The 19,369-nt window shown below is 36.2% G+C and overlaps 1 protein-coding gene across 1 annotated transcript in view; it reads right to left on the bottom strand.

The window, feature by feature from the left end:
- Positions 1-18,872, bottom strand: part of LOC125230324 (serine/arginine repetitive matrix protein 2) — a 114,661-nt gene extending 95,789 nt beyond the window's left edge. Inside the window, exon 1 of the mRNA XM_048135455.1 lies at positions 18,755-18,872. The gene's annotated coding sequence lies outside the window, so the exon portion shown is untranslated. The remainder of the gene's footprint in view (positions 1-18,754) is intronic.
- Between the last annotated feature and the right edge of the window lie 497 nt (positions 18,873-19,369).

The raw sequence follows: 19,369 nt of genomic DNA, 5'->3' as shown, positions 1-19,369 counted from the left end.
AAGTTAGGAAACCTAATATTGGTTTGTGCAAAAATGGCTCGCAAACTGTAAACATGCCTTTGGTATCGCCCACGAAGCGAAGACTCTTCCACGAACCTCTTTTAATATATAAACGTACAGTGACTTATTTAATTGGCTTAATTGCAGATATATTTGGAAGTAAATTATACCTGGTTAGACTTATGTTGACCAGGGGGCGTTTGAGTCTCACGGCGATCGAATTCAGAAAATTGTCACTGACTATTATAGGCAATTCACCGTTTTCAACCGGTATTTTAGTGAAAGTGAGATTCAAAAATCGGCCCCCAGACCGTGATTACCTTTTTGATTGTTGTCCAGACAAATATCCCGGTCAATATAATAAGTCTAATGAAAATAACCGTGAATCATTCAAAACTCTTATAGGTACCTGGTTTGTAATTTACTTGGCAAAATTTTACGACATGCAAACATTGCAATTAAGATCATAAAACGAAATGAAAATTGCTATAAAATGTTCATAACCGGGATGGGATTGGTAGGCAAACATTGACAAAATTATATATTTTATATGAAAAACATCACTGCAACACACTCACAAACGGACAAAAACAAAAAACCCCCTAGAGAAAATAAAAGCTATTATTTAAGCTCTCGCATTTGAAATTCGTTTGAGTCAGGCTAGTTGTTCGCGTGCGAAATTAAAGGAAAAATATATCTTGATGGCAATGAAGGCCACATACTACATTAGAAGAGATATAAAACTTATTATTGAAATACATAACTATAAGACAGATTATATATCGATACCTCTGGGTTCAATTGGCGTAAAGGACATTTTGGCGAAAATGAGTTATATATACAGTTTTGTTCAGAATTTCAAGCGCTATCGATCTGTGTAGTTAAAATTTCGATATCTCTTAAAAAGTTGCCTTTACGACCAAGATTTTCTACTATGGACTTGCAAAAATAGCTTTTCTGAAGGGGCGTAAATATCAAGTCATTAATTATAAATTATTATTTGTGTCGTAAAGGAAATCTACAAATAAAAATATAGTCGTAAGTCACCTTGATATATATTGTTGCCCTTTAAGCCCTTACTTTTTAAGGATCACTTTCTATAGTAGTGTGGTAAAGTTGGGCGTAAAGGACAAGTTTTTTTGTTCTTCGTCCTTTACGACCAGTACTAAAAATATTTTATCCGCAACTGTAATCGATATCATTGGGTTCAATTGTCGTAAAGGACATATAATGCAGGTTTCCAAGAGAAAGATAAACCCACTTTTTTGTTTTTTTGACCTATTTATATACGATTTAGAAGATAGATGGTTGTAAAGGACACGTCAAAAGCTATTAACGTCCTTTACACCCATGATTTGATAGGGTCGTAAATAACGGTCTTAGGTGATTTTTATACAAAACCGGGGCGTAATTGTAACCGAAATAGTACAAATGTTGTGCTAAGTTTACAATTAAAAACTGGAAAAATGTGTCAAAACGTACTTAATATGGCATAGAATAGACATTAGTTTAATGCAGTGTATTATTTATCTAAGCTATCTTAGAAACAAAAAAGAACAAGACTATTTTATATCCAGTTTTGTAATAAATAAACAATATTTGCTTAAAAACGATCTACTAATACTTTGGCAACAAGCTCAAAGTTATTTTTTTAGTATTCGCCGCTGTTGAATAGTCAGTAGGTTACGCATTCAGCCTTTAATTCTAGCGGGGAAACGCTTTCGTAGTATTATTATACTGCGACGAGATGTAGGTAATTTAAAAAAAACACTATGTTAATCAGGGTACGTACCCACAACGTATGCACAAACGCTCACGATAATATCTATTTCGTATCTATATATCTTTATCGCTCTTGCGTATTGCACCAGACTGCATTTTTGTCGGCGTCTGGCGTCGACGATTGCCATTCAGCTACGCCGCCAGTAAACTTTAACAGTAGACTATACTAACATTTAGTGCGACAATAACAGGTGCGTTTCGCTAGCGAATGAGCGTTAGCGTTTGGTGACTTGGCTATGTACCCACAGGTACTTAAAGCATTGACTATTGATATTTCTAGGATTGAACTCATAATTAAGATTATTCTTATTTAACAGGTTAAAGACTAAATAACAATCTTCTGTTTTAAAATTATCAAAAATATGAATCAACATAGTAGGTAGTCTTGACTACAGTTACTATTATTTATTAGTTGGTCACAGTTTGTATACGCGTCCTAACTTGCGTTTAGAAATTGGTACTTAACTCTTAGTTATTCTTAGAACTTCTTTCTACTTTAGACTTAAAATTACTGTCGTATTAATATAGTCTACTGTTCACAGTTGCTGATTAAAGTTTACGTGATTACCATTAGTGTTTTTATATTTACTTAAACTACGAAAGCGTTTCCCTGCTAGAATTAAATACTGAATGCGTAACTTATTGAGAGTTGAGACAGCGGCGAGTACTAAAATAATAACTTTCCAAAATACTAGATAGTTTTTAAGCAAATGTTGTTTCTTTATTGCAAAACTGGGTATAAAATAGTCTTATTCTTTGTCTTTGCTAAATATTTAGATAAATATACACTGTAACACTATTGTGGCTATTCCATGGCATATTAACTACGTTTTGATACATTTTTCAAGTTTTTCAATTGTAAACTAAGCTAAAAATAGTTGCCATTTGTACCATTCCGGTTACATTTACGCCCCGAATTTGTATAAAAATCATCTAAGACCGTCATTTACGACCCTATCAACTCTAATTGTTCAAAAAAATCGTGGGTGTAAAGGACGTTCATAGCATTTTGACATGTCCTTTACAACCATCTAACTTCTAAACCGTTTAGTTTATCACTACAGGTGCTACACTAGGTTAAGGATACTAAAAATCTACATATTTTTCTATATGCGTCACCAATATAGGTCAAAAAACAAAAAAGATATAAACATTTTTCTAAAAAAAAAGTTGTTTTTTGCTTCTCCTGAAAACCTGCATTTTGTCCTTTACGCCAATTGAACCCAAAGGTATCGATATAAATAATAAAAACTAAACCTTAACGAAATACTCCTACTGTGTAGCCAATACCACACTAGAATACCTACCTCAATGAAAGCTCAGGTAACTCAGATCTAGATTTCTTACATAGGAAGCAACATAGAATGATAGCAGTAATGTTTTGGAGTTGGTCCAGCCGTTCGCACGCAACTCGAGCTGGTCTCAAAACAAGCGGTTAGGTTTACGAAACGAGGGCTACGGTTACACGTACGGTTACCCGATCCTAGGAACTACTAACATTATCCATATATTTCAACAGTTAAACCTCATAAAAGATTGGTGGAAAGTAAAATTTAGCGGTTTTGTTTACGAAAGGTGGGACACGGTTACCCGAGAGAGTAATTATCAGTTACTGTTTACACAAAACAATCCCAAATATTTCAACAATAAGGTTAGGTGGTAGAAAATAATACCTTGCTGCAATAATTTGATTTTTCCACGAGCTCTTGGACACGAGGTCAAATATCTCACACTCGTCGAGCTCTGCTTATACATATGTCACGCCGAAATACAGATTTTTTTAACAACATACCTAACTAACCCACAATAAATAAAAGAGTATTGAGACTCACCAATATCATAACAATAATGATCCAATAGGCACTAGTGGTAATGTAAGGGGACGCGCAAACACTGGATCGCGAGCGGCGCGCGCGCGGGTGGATCCGTTCGCCCACTAGACTGGCGTAGGTCACCCAAACACTTAGCGGGACAAACGCTGTACACTGGTCAAAAAGAGAAATAAAAAAACAAAGTGTGATGTAAAGCTGCATTTTTGGTATGTTATTTGGGGTCCTTGAGGGAATGTAGGACTATATTTTGCAAGCAAAAAAATGGTGTGCTAACTTCGTAATTAAAAAAAAAAAGTAAAAAAATCAGACTTTTTTTGGTTTTTGCCGTTTTATTAAAAAACTATACATTTTTGGTCAAAAGTTGCTGTGTAATGTTGAAAGCGCATTAAATTCCAAACAGTTTGACATCTTTTTTATCAATGTCCGTCAAATATTTTTTGAGATATGAAGCGTCAAAAAAAGAGCATTTTTCCCCTTTCTATGAAAATATTCGTTTTGTTAATATTTTGAGACAAATATCAGCAAAACAACCCAGGCTATTACATAAGTTGTAAAATAAAAATGTAGAAAATTTCACTAGCTTTCATTTAAGACCAAAAGAGTGCCAGTTATTTAAAAAAATAGGATTATATCATAAGTCTAGTATAACTGGATCATAAATAATCGGTGGATGGTAATGGCCAAATGGGATAGTTTACATATATATACAGGAGGCGTAGCGGAAAACGAATTATTATTATTTGGCGGCTGTTCAAGTATTACTCAGACACATATTTGCGTATATCAAATCAACATTTATTTAGTAAGTTAAGTTTACGGTCAGAAAGACCTCAGGATCGCCGCTTGGCGGAAAAAAATATTTACGAGTAGAAAACCCTCATTAATTGAATCAGATTGTTCCGAAATTGTTCTTATACGGACTGGTTTTTAAAGCATATCACTGAGGGTCAATAACATCGATGCAATCTCACGAGCGTTGTCGTGGACGTGCCCGAATCATAGTATTCTCCGTTTAACGAAATATCAGTACATACATAGTATGTGTTGTATTGCACGCGCAGGTCTCTCACCGCCACGCAGGTGTAGTCGGACCATAACTCGATGGTATACACCACGTATACACGCTTGTACAAAAACTGAGGAACAGCTGTCTTTTTACGCTGTCATTACATTTGGCGAATCTTCTAGCCAACATGTTTGCCCTTACTGCGGTGGCTCGCCTCTGCCTTTCTATGTCCTCCTGGTCTTTTAAACTGGACAACAAGATGTGGCCAAGATATTTGACTTCGTGTACTCTCCGCAATTGATCTCCATCAAGCAAAAGAGGTGGTACATGTGTGGGCATACGTGCTGCCTCCATGAGCATAAATTCAGACTTGTCCGGATTGTATCTCATGTTATGCTGGCTGGCGTATCTCTCGCATTCTGCAAGTAACTTACGCATAGCTTCCACAGATGGTGCTAGTAGGACCATATCGTCTGCATATGCGATGTGATTTATCATTTGCCCATTGATGGAGCAGCCAACCTCGGTACTGGTCAAAGCCTGCGACAGCCCATCCATGTACACGCTGAAGAGAGCCGGAGACATACTGCCTCCTTGTCTCAGGCCACAGTTTAGCCCGCTGGCTGTGGACAGAGTTGACTTCCATTTTACTACGTTCTTCTGCTGGGAATACCACTTCTCCAGTATCTTAATAATTGGCGTGGGCGCTTTCCGTTCCCGTAGTTTATTCCACAGCAATTGATGGTCAAATACAACTCAAGTGGACTTTCTATCACTACAGGAGTTGTGCCATCAAGATGCAGAACCAGGACCCTCAAAAAGGAAAAAGTAAAATGTAACTAATTCTGTTTTATTTTTCTAATTTACTAAACTTCAAAATTTTACTGTATTTTATTTCTTCATTAGTATTAATAGTCAAATCGATGCAAAGTTAGCTTAGACAATTTTTTCAGATAAACGGATATCAAAGAAAGTAAGATCGAATAGATAGCACTTTCAACCTAAAACTTTTAGCGTAAACTATTTTACCTTAACCAATCTACCAGACTCTTGGCTTCTCTATTTATAATTTTTTTTTTTGTTTACCAAAGTAACTATTCGTCTTACTGACCTTTATTTGCACTAAAACTAAAGCAAAATAAATTTTATACAATGTTATATTGCAATATATATCATATCATGAAGTACTTTGCAGATATTTGTCTAAAAATATTGGCAAAACGCTACATTTTATAAATGCGTCAAAAATTAACCTTTTTTGACGCTTCATATCTCAAAAAATATTTGACGGACATTGATAAAAAAGATGTCAAACTGTTTGAAATTTAATGCGCTTTCAACATTACAAAGCAACTTTTGACCAAAAACGCATAGTTTTTTAATAAAAAAATAAAAACCAAAAAAAGCCCGATTTTTTTACTTTTTTTTTTAAATTACTTAGTTAGCACACTTTTTTTTTGCTTGCAAAATATAGTCTTACATTCCCCCAAGGACTCCAAATAACATACCAAAAATCCAGCTTTACATCACACTTTGTTTTTTTAGCCGATTTTCATGTAAGATTTGACCGGTGTACTGGTGAATTATGATAGAATATAATAAACATCTATTCGTGAACATAGGCAAGACAAAATACACATAACAACTTACTTCCAGTTGGTTACTTCCAGCGCTGATCATGCGATGAGACCATCATGCTGATACTTATTTTGTACGATCAAATAGACGCTGATTTAATTTAAGACAGATCAGCCACTACTGAGCAGTGTCTTAACGTACATCGGCATCTACTTATTTGATCAAGTGTCTAGTCTAGTATCAGAAGTCACGATTAGCGACAAGCATAAACAATTGAACAAGAAATTCAAAATATTTGTGAAGACTTTTGCAACTAAGTCAGTTCAGCAACACAGAAATAGGTATGTAACACTAGTCAATAAACGCATGATACAGAAAGTAATTTAAACGCTGCGTTTGAATCGCGGTGCGTTTCATGGCCTTTGAGGATCAATACGGATCGTTGCGAAGATGACGGCATCTTTCGGTCAGATGTTATCCTGTCGCGACATCAAGACCGCTCTGCACCTGAAACCGATTTCCAGGGTTACCACGTTTATTTACATGAGTTTTACACTTATTCATGGATGCCCTTCTACTCAGAAAAAGTGAAGATCTGAAAGAACATGCGGCAATAATCCAGTTGGTCATGTAATTAATAGCAATACACTTAAAATGGTCCCTTCAATATTTTACTGGATTCTAAGCAAAAGGATTCTGTGGTCTTTGACACAAGAACTCGCCCTCATAGCTGCTCTGCCCTATACTCTGCCAATTCATGCTAGTTTAGTATTCCGAGAGTGATCAGAACTTTCAGGGCTTTACCCCAGCATTATCTGAGATATCTAGTCCCAAGCTGACATTTTCCATTCCCTCGTTTAATATTTTTAATTTTAACCTGGACTGTGACTTGGAAGAACATATCATAGACATCATCGTTCATCGCGTGAGGTATAGTGACAGCATCAACAAAAAACCGGCCAAGAGCGTGTCGGGCCACAAGTTCTACTTTTGTGATTTTTTTCATAAACATATGGTTCAAAAGTTAGAGGGGGGGGGGACGCACTTTTTTTTCCTTTAGGAGCGATTATTTCCGAAAATATTAATATTATCAAAAAATGATCTTAGTAAATCCTTATTCATTTTTAAATACCCATCCAACAATATATCACATGTTGTGGTCGGAATGAAAAAAAAATATCAGCCCCCACTTTACATGTAGGGGGGGTACCCTAATAAAACATTTTTTGCCATTTTTTATTTTTGCACTTTGTTGGCGTGATTGATATACATATTGGTACCAAATTTCAGCTTTCTAGTGCTAACGGTTACTGAGATTATCCGCGGACGGACGGACGGACAGACAGACATGGCGAAACTATAAGGGTTCCTAGTTGACTACGGAACCCTAAAAAAGAACAATAACTTTTTCGCAAACTACCATTTGTAGTGTAAAGTGGTGTTCGATAACCAATTAGACACCTACAAGTGCGTCTCTAAATATTTGAACAACTGTCGCCGGCTCGGCTACAATGGAAGGTCGTCGGTTTGGTTCCGGTTGGGGCTATTTTTCTACAATTTGTAAACCAAGGGTAATGTTATGACGAGGCTTTTGCTGTTTAAATAAACATTTAAACCAATGCGAACGGGTATTAACAACGATTATACACAAGAAAACAAGAATGCCTTCAATAATTGCACTTACTCGTACTTGAATTTTAATCTTGAATTTATATTTTTGTAAGATTACAATATACCATTACAAGATTACAATACCTTCAATTTCACGGATTAATTTAGGTACCTACATCACAGCTCGCAATAGTAATGTATTTGGAAAGAATATCAATTTCAGTTATGCTAAGTACTAGCTGTTTTATAAATATCAGATCAGTCATTTTTCTTTATTAAAATGGTTATTAACTCCGACATTTGCATCACTTTGCCAATATATGTGATGTCTTTTTGATGTCCATTTTATTTGTATATAACGCGTTTGGGGGACTAAAAGCGATGATAGCTTTAAAAAGTTGTCGTGTGTGATTATTTATCTTATTGACATCATGCTCTCATGTAGCCTAAATATTAAGTAATACATAATATTTATCGTAGGCGCATTTTTTTAAGTGAACAATAAACCTGACGTCATACACAAAGTCAAATGAATAAGGAGGTTATACCTCCTCGCCTCGCACACGCTCCCTTGAAAGTTTGATTGGTCACCAACGGTTTAAGTCGAAAAAAGCAGCTGCTAACACTAATAAACTGAGTGCTTCTAAACTTTCCAATGTAAACACCAATTCTTATAAGGAATACGTATTTATAAGTACATATTTAAAAGACAGATAGTACTACCTATTATGGCGGTGGAAAGCCCTGGCAGAGCATCGCGTCACCGCCGTTTGCGCGGCGCGTGGGTGAGAGACCTACACCGATCACTTGAAAACGCATTATTACTAATGCACTGCCGGCTAATATAATACTAGTGATGTGGCGACACGACCTGTCCCTAACCAGAACATCGTACAAGGAAAAATAGAAGGAAAGAGAGGAAGAGGAAGAAAAAGGAAAAACTATTTCAAACAGATAAAAGAGTCGTACCAGAAGGTGAAAGAGTTGGCAGAGAACTGACGAGTCGAAGATTGCTTCGCCGACAAGAACAGCAGCCAGGTAAACTTAGGAAATATAAAACTACAGCCCTTTTGGCCACCCCAAATATAATTTCGTAATATGGAATCAGACCTCCGTGAACTTCGGCGTTGGCAAAAACTGGCATGGTGTCGCTCTAGACTGAGCAAAGTGGCATTCTTGTATGTTAGTTAAGACTGATTTTGGATTATTGCCATAATATATTATATTACAAGGAAAAAGTAGCGATGCTGACAAGACGATTAATGATAATGATTTGGGAAAAAATAATATCGTGGAAAAACGAGGTGCAATGAATTCAGGAGATATACCTAAACTTATAATAAGTATTCTATACTCGTGAATGATAGTTACAAAAGCCAAAACGTATGGTTGACTGCTAAGTCTAAAGACTGACATTTATAATGCCTATTTTGTGCTAAAGTTCAAAACATTAAGATTTTAGCACATCACTAACCAGAACGACGCAACCTTCTAACCGGTAATCTACAATTGTGGAAATAGATAACTTGCTTAAGATACGGTGAGATGATGCCATTATAAGCGAGACAAGTGGAAATTAGAAGAATAATTATGATGATTGGATCGGACCACTATGTAACGTCGTTATTTTATACGATAAATACAAATCCAGCAATTGCAATTCTGCAAAAGAGTTTTATTATGATTTACTCACTCTCTCAAATTCCTTTAACTACAAAAATTATCAAATTAACGTGGACAATCATGTGCAGTGATCGGTTTTTTGGATTCGACATGGGGTGAACGACCTCAATCATTATGTTAGTATGGATATGCCCCGGGAATCCGGGCTTAATGTTGTTAGAAAAGGCAAAAAAATATGTACAATGTCCACAATGCCAAATGGTTTTATTGCTCAAAGTGTAGAGATTAGGAAAAGAATAGAAGTTTTTGTCTCAACTGGTTGCCATGTAAGAGTAAAAAGTTCCTTAGAGATAATTTCGTCGTATCAATATTAACTTTTCTACTTGATATCCCGCGGGGGTGAATCCAAAAAACCGATCACTGATCATGTGCTCTGGTCATTTTTCTTTGCGTAACTTTTTCAATTTCATTTATCGTAAGAACAGGGAGTCATTTATTGGACATTAGTATGAACAAGCAGCAAGACCTTACTTTAATTTCTTTAACATTTTATTTCTCCAAAAGCAGTTTTTTGGCTTAGGCACCAGCGATGGGGCAACCAATAGAAAGGATAGAAAGCCCTCATTACAAGCTATCTTGTGTAATTAAGTGTGGTGTCCATGTTCTGTCCGTGTCCTGTCCTGTCCGAAATCGGCCTGTGTGTCTCGTGCGGCCTGTCTGCCGAACATGGCCATTGGCCAATTACCATTCCGGCCGACTAGACGTAATGAGCATTGAATATTTTTTTAAATTAGATTTTCTATCAAGCGATACGGTACATTCCTAACTTGATTTAATTCTAATTTGCATGCTCTTAATTCTTATGTCTAAGAAATTATAAGTTTTTTTCGCAATGGGTTACCAGTAGATTACCAGTAGATCAGTAAAGTAAAACAATGTCAGAAACCTGTCATCTATGTATAATATATTAGGCATTAGGTGTCGAGCACTGGTATTTTTCCTTAAGCATGACTGCGTTTAAAATTGCAAGTCACACATGTCTTATAATGTAAACATTTAAAAAAAAATTAGATAATTTAAATGAGATGGGGAAAACTAGTTTGTTTCAAATGAGGTGTAAGTACCTATAGTGATTGCTAATCATACTAATCCAGAATTGACCAAAATCATAAGAAACTTATTAATTATTAGGTATGTAAACAAAGTACTTAATATTCCATGCATAGAAGACTACAACTACAAGAAACTCATAAAAATGATCTAATACATAAAAAAAGACTACCTACTTAATAACCGATCAACTACGTATGATGGATGTACATATAATGAGGCGTGTGATGATCGTTTTGTGTACAAACAAGGAAAGTTGATCGCTGATGAAGCGGATATTATAGCGTTCAGAATCGATGACTTGTCTTAAAATAAATAAACATTAATTTTTATTAACAAATAAAATAATGTTCAGTAACCATTGGACTTGGTAAGGCGCTTCTAGGAGATCTGTTTGAAAATAAATTATATAGAAAACGAGCTTATTATGATTAACATTTTTTGTAAATAACTAGCCACTGAAATCCTTTCATCTATCTATCTATTAGCTACCACTGACAGGTCAAAGAAGAAAGTATTTTGCTTCGAGAGGATGATTCGGCCGAAGATACTCGCACCGTACCAAAAATAAGAACGAATTGAAATTGAAAAGTCTTGTAGAAAACTGAGTATATTCATCAAAACACTGATTCGGTTATGCCATATTTTTAAAGCGGATGTTAAGTTAAAACTATTAAAATGATTGAGATAAACCGAAGTTTCACGATTATTACACATAATTATTTTTAAAAACCGGGACTTAATCGCGTATATAACTACATATAACTACATATTAAACTGACCTCCAACGTTTCAAGGACGGCGTTGTCCCTGTGGTCTCGGAGAAGACTCACCCCTCCCTCGGGGAAGACTCGTGGTCTTGGTTAGGAGAGTTTAACCGCGTATGGTAGGAGGTATGTTAGAAGTATTTAACCACGAGATGGACAATATGGTATTTAGGATATTGTGCAAATACCGGCGGAAGCGCTGGTAGCCTAGCGGGAAGTGCGTGCGACTTTCGTTCCGGAGGTCGCGGGTTCGAACCCTGGCTCGCACCAATGAGTTTTTCGGAACTTATGTGCGAAACCGTGAAATGTGCATCGTGAGGAAACCAGACTAATTCCAATTAAGTGTAGTTACCCTTCGGTTGGAAAGTCAGATGGCAGTCGCTTTCGTAAAACTAGTGCCTACGCCAAATCTTGGGATTAGTTGTCAAAGCGGACCTCAGGCTCCCATGAGCCGTGGCAAATGCCGGGATAACGCAAGGAGGGTGATGATTGTGCATGTGCAAAGACCGGCCTAGTAAGATGCGCTATTTTAGCTATAAGTAAGTATAAAATTATATAAGGTCCACTTGCACCAACCACTTAACTCACGGTTAGTGGGCTGTCATCTGTCAAATTCCATATAAAATGGGGGGTTAACCCTCGGGTTAACCCACCATTTTCGTTGGTGCAACTGGCCCTAAGCCTAACAAAAACTCGAAGTGTGATTAATAAAGGCCATGTTGAATAGTTGACGGTTGCGGCGGTGACGCCACGACACGATGTAGAAAAACCGCGAACCTACGCCAATACTTACTGGCGAATTATCACTTTAGTGTTGTGGTCCGTGTTATGCTAATTAATCTTAATATACACCGCTACATGTCCTAATATCTAATTCTACCTACCTACCTAGTATGGCTCTGTGATCCAAAGAGGATCTTAGCTATTTCTAATTTCAAATATTGTTAGGTACAGTTTTGATCTTCATGGTATCACCTTTAAGATTATCTTGGTGAAGCTGATGCATCATGCAACTCTCATACACTTTTCATTTTATCCTGATCTGAATGTCGTGTTAAAACCAATTCAAAATATTAACAAATGAATACATTTGAATCGGTATGGCAAGGCGATAATGGAAAATATTCGTCTGTGTTATTTTTAAGTGCGTTTTCACATTATCCGATCCGATATCGGATGTCGGACCGATATCCCATACATTACAGGCGCCATCTTGGATTTTTTTCTATCGAAATCCTTCCGACATCCGATATCGGATCGGATAATGTGAAAACGGTCTAAGGGACCGTTCAACATGCATGTATAGCTCCAAAAAAAGTATAAGCATAATAGATCGTCTTGTGATCGTAATATCCGACAGATCATCAAATTTGTAGGCATTTCGTGAAACGTAAAAATCATCGTTTAGTTATTTGAGTCGTCATTATGATGAAATTCTCATTTCTGTACAGTTTGCCCAACGACCCGAAGCAACCTAACAAATATACCTATTACCAACGTTAAAACCTCAGGATTATGATCGATCGTCGGCATGAATAAATAAAAATCAATAGGTTTGTTTCCGCAAACCACGACTAGTTATAATAAAGCCTACGCTGCGTGGGAGCACGGACAAGTGCAGCGTCAGTTAGACTGTGCTGTGCCGTCTGTGGAGCGTAAACACCGACCCCAGTTATTGGAAACGATGAGACAATTATTTATGTACTTTACCGCATACATTTTTACTTATAGGTCCATTTCTAGCTACCTAGTAGAAGCATGTCGTATTTTCACAAATCGAATTAGAATTTTTCTTGGGTGATTTTAAAATGAAAGAAAAAGGAACTGTGAAATTTAATAGAAGTTTACGTAACAAAAACATTTCAAAAGCGAAAAGAAACCCTTTGCTGCCGCTGTGTTTTCCAAAATAGGCACTTTATTTCTCCCCGTTAAAAAAAATACAAACTATGGAGATGAGCCTGAATGGTGTTAGGGTAAAAATAGGTTCATCAGGTACTCTACTTATAATAGGGATCTCAGAACCGAGAGAAATATCCGATTTTGAGAGTCTTTTTCTTATCTCCAGATAATATTTTAAGCGGGTTACTCACGTATTAAGGCGGGGTGTCGTTACTCTTGAGAAAGGTTCTCGAAATTGAACCGAAACATGTCGAACGCTATATCGACTTAATACGTGAGTAACCCGCTTAAAATATTTTTAAATTTTTTAAATATGTATGAGTCTCACGGGAGTTTTATAGTTAAAATCTACTAGTCTTTTTCATTCAGAGTCATTTCAACCCAATGCGCTGTATGTAAACATGTTTTTTGCGTACTAAAGTACACAAAAAGTAAAATGATCTTATCATCGGTGAATTCAACAAATAAACAATCAAGGATATTAAGGAATGCTCCGTCGTCGGTGAGTCAGCGGGGCGGCGCGCGGTTATCACAGCCAGAACTTTAAATATTGATTTAATGCCGACTTAAAGATAAGGGAGATTGAAAGAAGACGACGACAAAATGTATAAGTAGTATTCATCATCGTAAAAAAGAAACACCTAAGGATTAACGAAATATTGAAAGAAAACGAACCAAGTTACAAGCTTTTGATAAGTAGATATGGCACAAGCTATAGATATGCAAAGAGAACACGGCAAGTCATCCGGACTGTAAAAAATATGAGGAGTGTTAGCATAAAAAATATTTGCTTGGTTTATTTTATTAATAATATCTCCAATTTTAACCCAGTTTGATAAATACTATAAATACACTGCACAGGGAAATCTAAAACCTTAAACTATCTAGAGAGTCTAAGCAAACTGTCTACGTATGCATCTGATTTTATAAGGGCATGTCTATAATGTGCAAATTAGTTCAGCCAAACTCTAATAAATTCGGACAAATGCTTTGATGAAACTGACACATGGAAATACAGGAAAATACATATAATATATGTAGGTAAAGTAGGTTAGTAGGTACTGTGTGTGGTATAGTTACCACACACATATAATCACAACTCAAACTTAAATTGACGATCTGAGAAACGAATTGAGTCAAACCTCAACAAAACTTAAATCATACCTATTATAGCACAATACGAGTTTGAGAGTGGGTCATGACACTTCGCCGTGGAATCCGATACTGCGTTCCCAGAATTTAATGTACGACGAATGGTGGTTGGCAACCGCTGAGACTTATGTATTTCTGCTAAAGGTTGTTGTATTGCACATGTTTTAAAAGCCATTTTTTATGGTACGACTCACATTATAAATTGAGCAAGTAAAATACTTTCATATGAGAACGATAAACGCAAAAAGTGCCATTACAAATAAATAATATTAAATATAATAAATATTGGGGGACACCTTACAAGTTTTCTAGGAACTGTTTCACGCTAAAGAGTCTAATGAAACCTATTAATAAATAAAGAAAATAGAATAAAATCTAAACAAAAAATAGGTTCAGTATATGAAGCATGTACAAAATGTAATTTACAAGAATGGTAAGTATGAAGACGTCTTCGATGTATCTAACGCCTTGTGTGTGACTTGCGCGATAGGCTATCGAACATTACAACACGCTGGCGCCGCACGCAGCCGCACGCACGCGCAACGCTGATAACGCACGCGCAGCGTATTGTACGGCACGAAAGTAGATCCTGCGCAGTATCAAAACACTTGTCATTTTACCATATGTTTTTACCGGCCAATCTATTTATGTAGTAGATGAATATGTGAACTTAGCTTTATCTAATTATTTGTTTTTTAGGGTTCCGTACCAAAAAGGTACAACAGGAACCCTTATGGTGCGACTCTGTCCGTCTGTCTGTCCGTCTGTCACATTCTTAAATATCTCGAGAACTACTAAATGATATCAACTTGAAATTTGGAATAGTTGTGAACATTGTGAACCTCTACAAATAGAAGGTATAATTTTTTTTAATTTATTAATTTTAATTGTAGAAAATGGCCAAAATGAAAGGGGGGCAAACTGTAAATTTCAAGTTACTAGGTCAAGTGGGGTATCGTTAGAAAGAGCTCAAATTGAACGTAAATAAACTATTTTTTATAATTTTTTTGTTGTGGAAAAAAAAAGAATTTTGAAGGAAAATGTAAAAAAAAAATACCGTTCCCCCCCTTATCTCCGAAGTTTACCAACGAAAAATTATGAAATTTTTAGGAAACATTGGTTTAATGCTAAATATTACAGGAAAAATATAATCGTGTTTGTATCTTGAAAACTTTTTTTTTATTCACAAAAAACTTTTCAGATTTTTACTTTTAATTTACCCACCTTTGCGGATGTATATAGTACTTCAAATTAATACGAGATGTTACGTAAATCATCTTCTTTCCAATAAAGTAAAAATTGTTTAAATCGGTTAACATTATAAAGAATAATCCCTGAAAAACCAACATACTATGGTCGCGCAAATTAGTTAGCGAATTCACAGAGAGATGGCGCTATACACAATAATGCTCATTAGTACCTATACTTTTGTCTTCTAGTCAAGTCGTTAGAGTTATGTGAAAACATGAGATTATTTTAACTGGGGAGTTTGAAAGTTTGTACGGAACCCTCGGTGGGCGAGTCCGACTCGCACTTGACCGGCTAATTTTTATTTAAAAAGCGTAAGACACCAACGACTTAAGTGTCGCTCGTTCGTATGTATTTTTAATTTGTTTATATATTTTATGTGTCAAATTAAGTTGTTGGATTGATTATTTTTAAGTATCATTAAGTATCATTCATAATTTATAATAATAATAAGCCACATTTTGCGTGAACGAACCTTGTAAAGCATTTACAAAAACTGACTACAATAAAAAGTGGAACAGTCTCACTTTTTGATCAGTTAATTTAATTAACGTTATCTTAAGTAAATCTTCTTATTAAGATAATTAATACAAAAAGTATTACATTAATGCAGTTTTGATAAAATAGTACACATACAACAATCCAGATTATAACCAGTTATGAAATGTTACAAAATTATATCTGCGTCGGTATACATAAAAAATAGATTTTAATACATTTCTCAAAGCAGCCGTATGCGACTATGTGTCTATGTCTAGGGTTCCGTACCAAAGGAACGAATCTATCCGTCTGTCTGTCTGTCCGTTTGTAACAATGCTAAATATCTCGAGAACTACTTATTATCGATTTGAAATTTAGAATACTATAAGCATTGTTAATCTCTACAAATTGAAAGTATATATTTTTTTGTCAGCTCCTGATAATGTCAATACCTATCACATCTTCAAGTTCACACAATACTAAATAGTATTAACGTTGTCACTTTTAATTTAATCTGGAACAAATGTCATTTAAGCCAAGAGCAAGATCACAACGTGATTCACCGAAGAAAGTGATCTAAATTGACATCGTAATACTTCAACACGTCAACACACGTCAAACATAGACGTCACGGCACGTCAAAACCCGCTCAACGGTTTTCATGGGCTATTACACTGATGTGGTCAGTGAGATGGTGTGGGAGGTCGATTGATAGCTGTTCATTATGTCCATTCACTAATTCGTCTGCTTCATTGATTGGTTTTTTTATTGGCTTTTATGGGTTTGGGGGTTTATGTGGTCAAGAAGTAGGCTAGCTTGCTAGGTGATGGACAGTACGTTACCTAAAACACTAATGAAGAAAAAATCTGCATTGTCGATTGCATAATATGTATGACTTAGCGACCTACTCTAGATAGTAAATATATCGTATAAGTATTATGTGCAGTATGTAATAATACAATTAAGAGAACTCTTCTCAGTTCTCGCCATTTGTTTAAATTAAACTTTTTTATCTTACTTAGGGCCACTTGCACCAACGAAAATCCACCATTTTATATGGAATTTGACAGATGCCAGTCCACTAACCCCGAGTTAAATGTTTGGTGCAAGTGGGCCTTACGTGTCAAGTTATCAACCACACCATATTGATGAGAAACGGACTCAAAGATTTTGATCGCCAGCTCTTAAATATCCTTTCCTTGTATAGACAAACACAATGTATGTCTTAAAAGACAGCAAACGTCTAGATTCAGACTCGCCAGTTAAAAGCGAAGCGTTTAAACAGTCCTTTTATTTCCCCGCTGCGCCCGCGCCGGTTCACATAACTCCGCTTTTGGCTCGCTGCACTCCTCTATCCTTTTGTATCATTGTATTTGTATTGTTTTTGACGTCATCTCTGTCTTTAGTAAACTGGCACGGACACTTATAAATTAATCAACAAGTATCTCTAAGCGCGCAAATAATACGCCTACAGTTTTGCAAATAAGGTCGTATAGAATAAATTTACGTGCTGTCAGACTTCCCAAGTTCAAGTTTGTGTTATGAATCACCAGAATTCAATATCAATGGGTAACGTAACATTCTCAAGAATAAAATTTATTTATTTGACATTTTTGGGTAGTTACAATTACAACATTTGTTGGTTATGCAACCAAATAGAAAACTAATCGAGTCTGTCACTAATTGACTGCATTTTTAACCTAGTTATTTAGTCGTGTAAGGATTTCATTCACCCTCAACTGGTTTAAAGAGCCTGTTGAGGGTACGAGTAGAATATTTTCGTTCGTGCCCTCCATTTTCGTTTTCGTGCAAGTGGCCCTTAAAGATACAGACTATTAGGTCACGCGCCGTAGAAAAAATATGAATAATAATGAGGGTCATTTAGAAGTTTGGTCACAGAGTCGTCGAACTCTGTCCGATGAACTAGGAGCTACCTGGGAGCCGGGGCCAGGCCCAATTGTTCAAATATGGAATTATCAACTCTGTGGGAACAAAGCTGCACTCGGAATGCAAACAATTGAGAGCAAACACAAACAGCGTCTCCCGGCATACCTTCGAGATTCGTCACCCAATTGCAACGAATGAAAACAATATCAAACTGTGACTATGTTTTCAAAACAATCTTTAATTTACTAGGTATCTTATTTCTTAGTATTAAATTAGGCTTGAATAAAATGTGGGTAATGATGTACAAAATAGATAACTTTTAAGAGTTGCAAGTTTGCCGGCATGGATTATGTCACACTTAAGTCAACAACATGCAAAATAGAGGATTCTTATATGAAAAAGTAGATGTTATGTATCTTTTTTACTACATGTCTATAAGTAATAATAGAAAAGTGTTTTCCGAAATATAAATATCATTGTGTAATTTGTGTGGAATTCAAGTGAGATGCTCGTACTTATGTTTCTTGAACCGATGCATGTAAATATATCAACATAAGGTAAATGTCAGTCCAATTACAATAGTATACTTCCTTACTCATTTCCTTGCCTATAACTTGCAAAGTTAACATCGCATTCATTCAAATTTAAATATAAAAGCATCAACGTATCAAAGAGCCTTATTTTATGCGCAAACACGTTTAAACTTTTGAATGAGTATTTGAGTAAAGACATCTCAGCTGACCAACCGTTTTTACTTTTAATTTGTATAAAAAACTTACCTGTTAGTTAGCCCGTTACCATTGAAAGCACACTTCACTTGTTTTCACGTATATTTAGTTCGTTAGCACTGTTAGTCGCGTTCGAGTCGTGTCGTGCGTCGTCCGGGCGAGGTGCGCGCGGACTGGCGTTCGGGCCATCGGGCTGCGCGGGCGCCGCCGGCGCGAGCGCAACCCTCCGTGACCCGCTGCCTGCGCCCTAAAGGCTGGTTCACACTGTGGATATGTTACATTATATGTGATGTGGGCTATTGTGATCCGTATGACTGTTCCTCTAATTCCTTTTAGGTAGGACTGACTTACTTTCAAATATACCTGCTAGGCAAGCATGGTCGCGCGATAAATGATAAAACATCGGCCGTCCCTATCGCACAAATAGTGCAATAGGGACGGCCAGATGTTTTACCATGTATCGCGCGACCATACTTGCCTGCCTGATGAGATATGTTTTATTTTATTTTTATTTCTTAATTATTAATAAAAAATCTTGGCATTGACAGTATCCCTCTACAAAAATTAAATGGTTAGCCTTTACATTTTATTCAAAAGGCTGGTTTACACAGCGTTATGTTACCTACATATTAAGTGCAAAAACAAAAATGAAGTACCAAGCTGGCA

This window comes from Leguminivora glycinivorella, chromosome 10 (genome assembly GCF_023078275.1).
Source record: "Leguminivora glycinivorella isolate SPB_JAAS2020 chromosome 10, LegGlyc_1.1, whole genome shotgun sequence".
NCBI lineage: Eukaryota > Metazoa > Arthropoda > Insecta > Lepidoptera > Tortricidae > Leguminivora > Leguminivora glycinivorella.
This window is presented reverse-complemented; position numbering and strand designations above follow the sequence as displayed.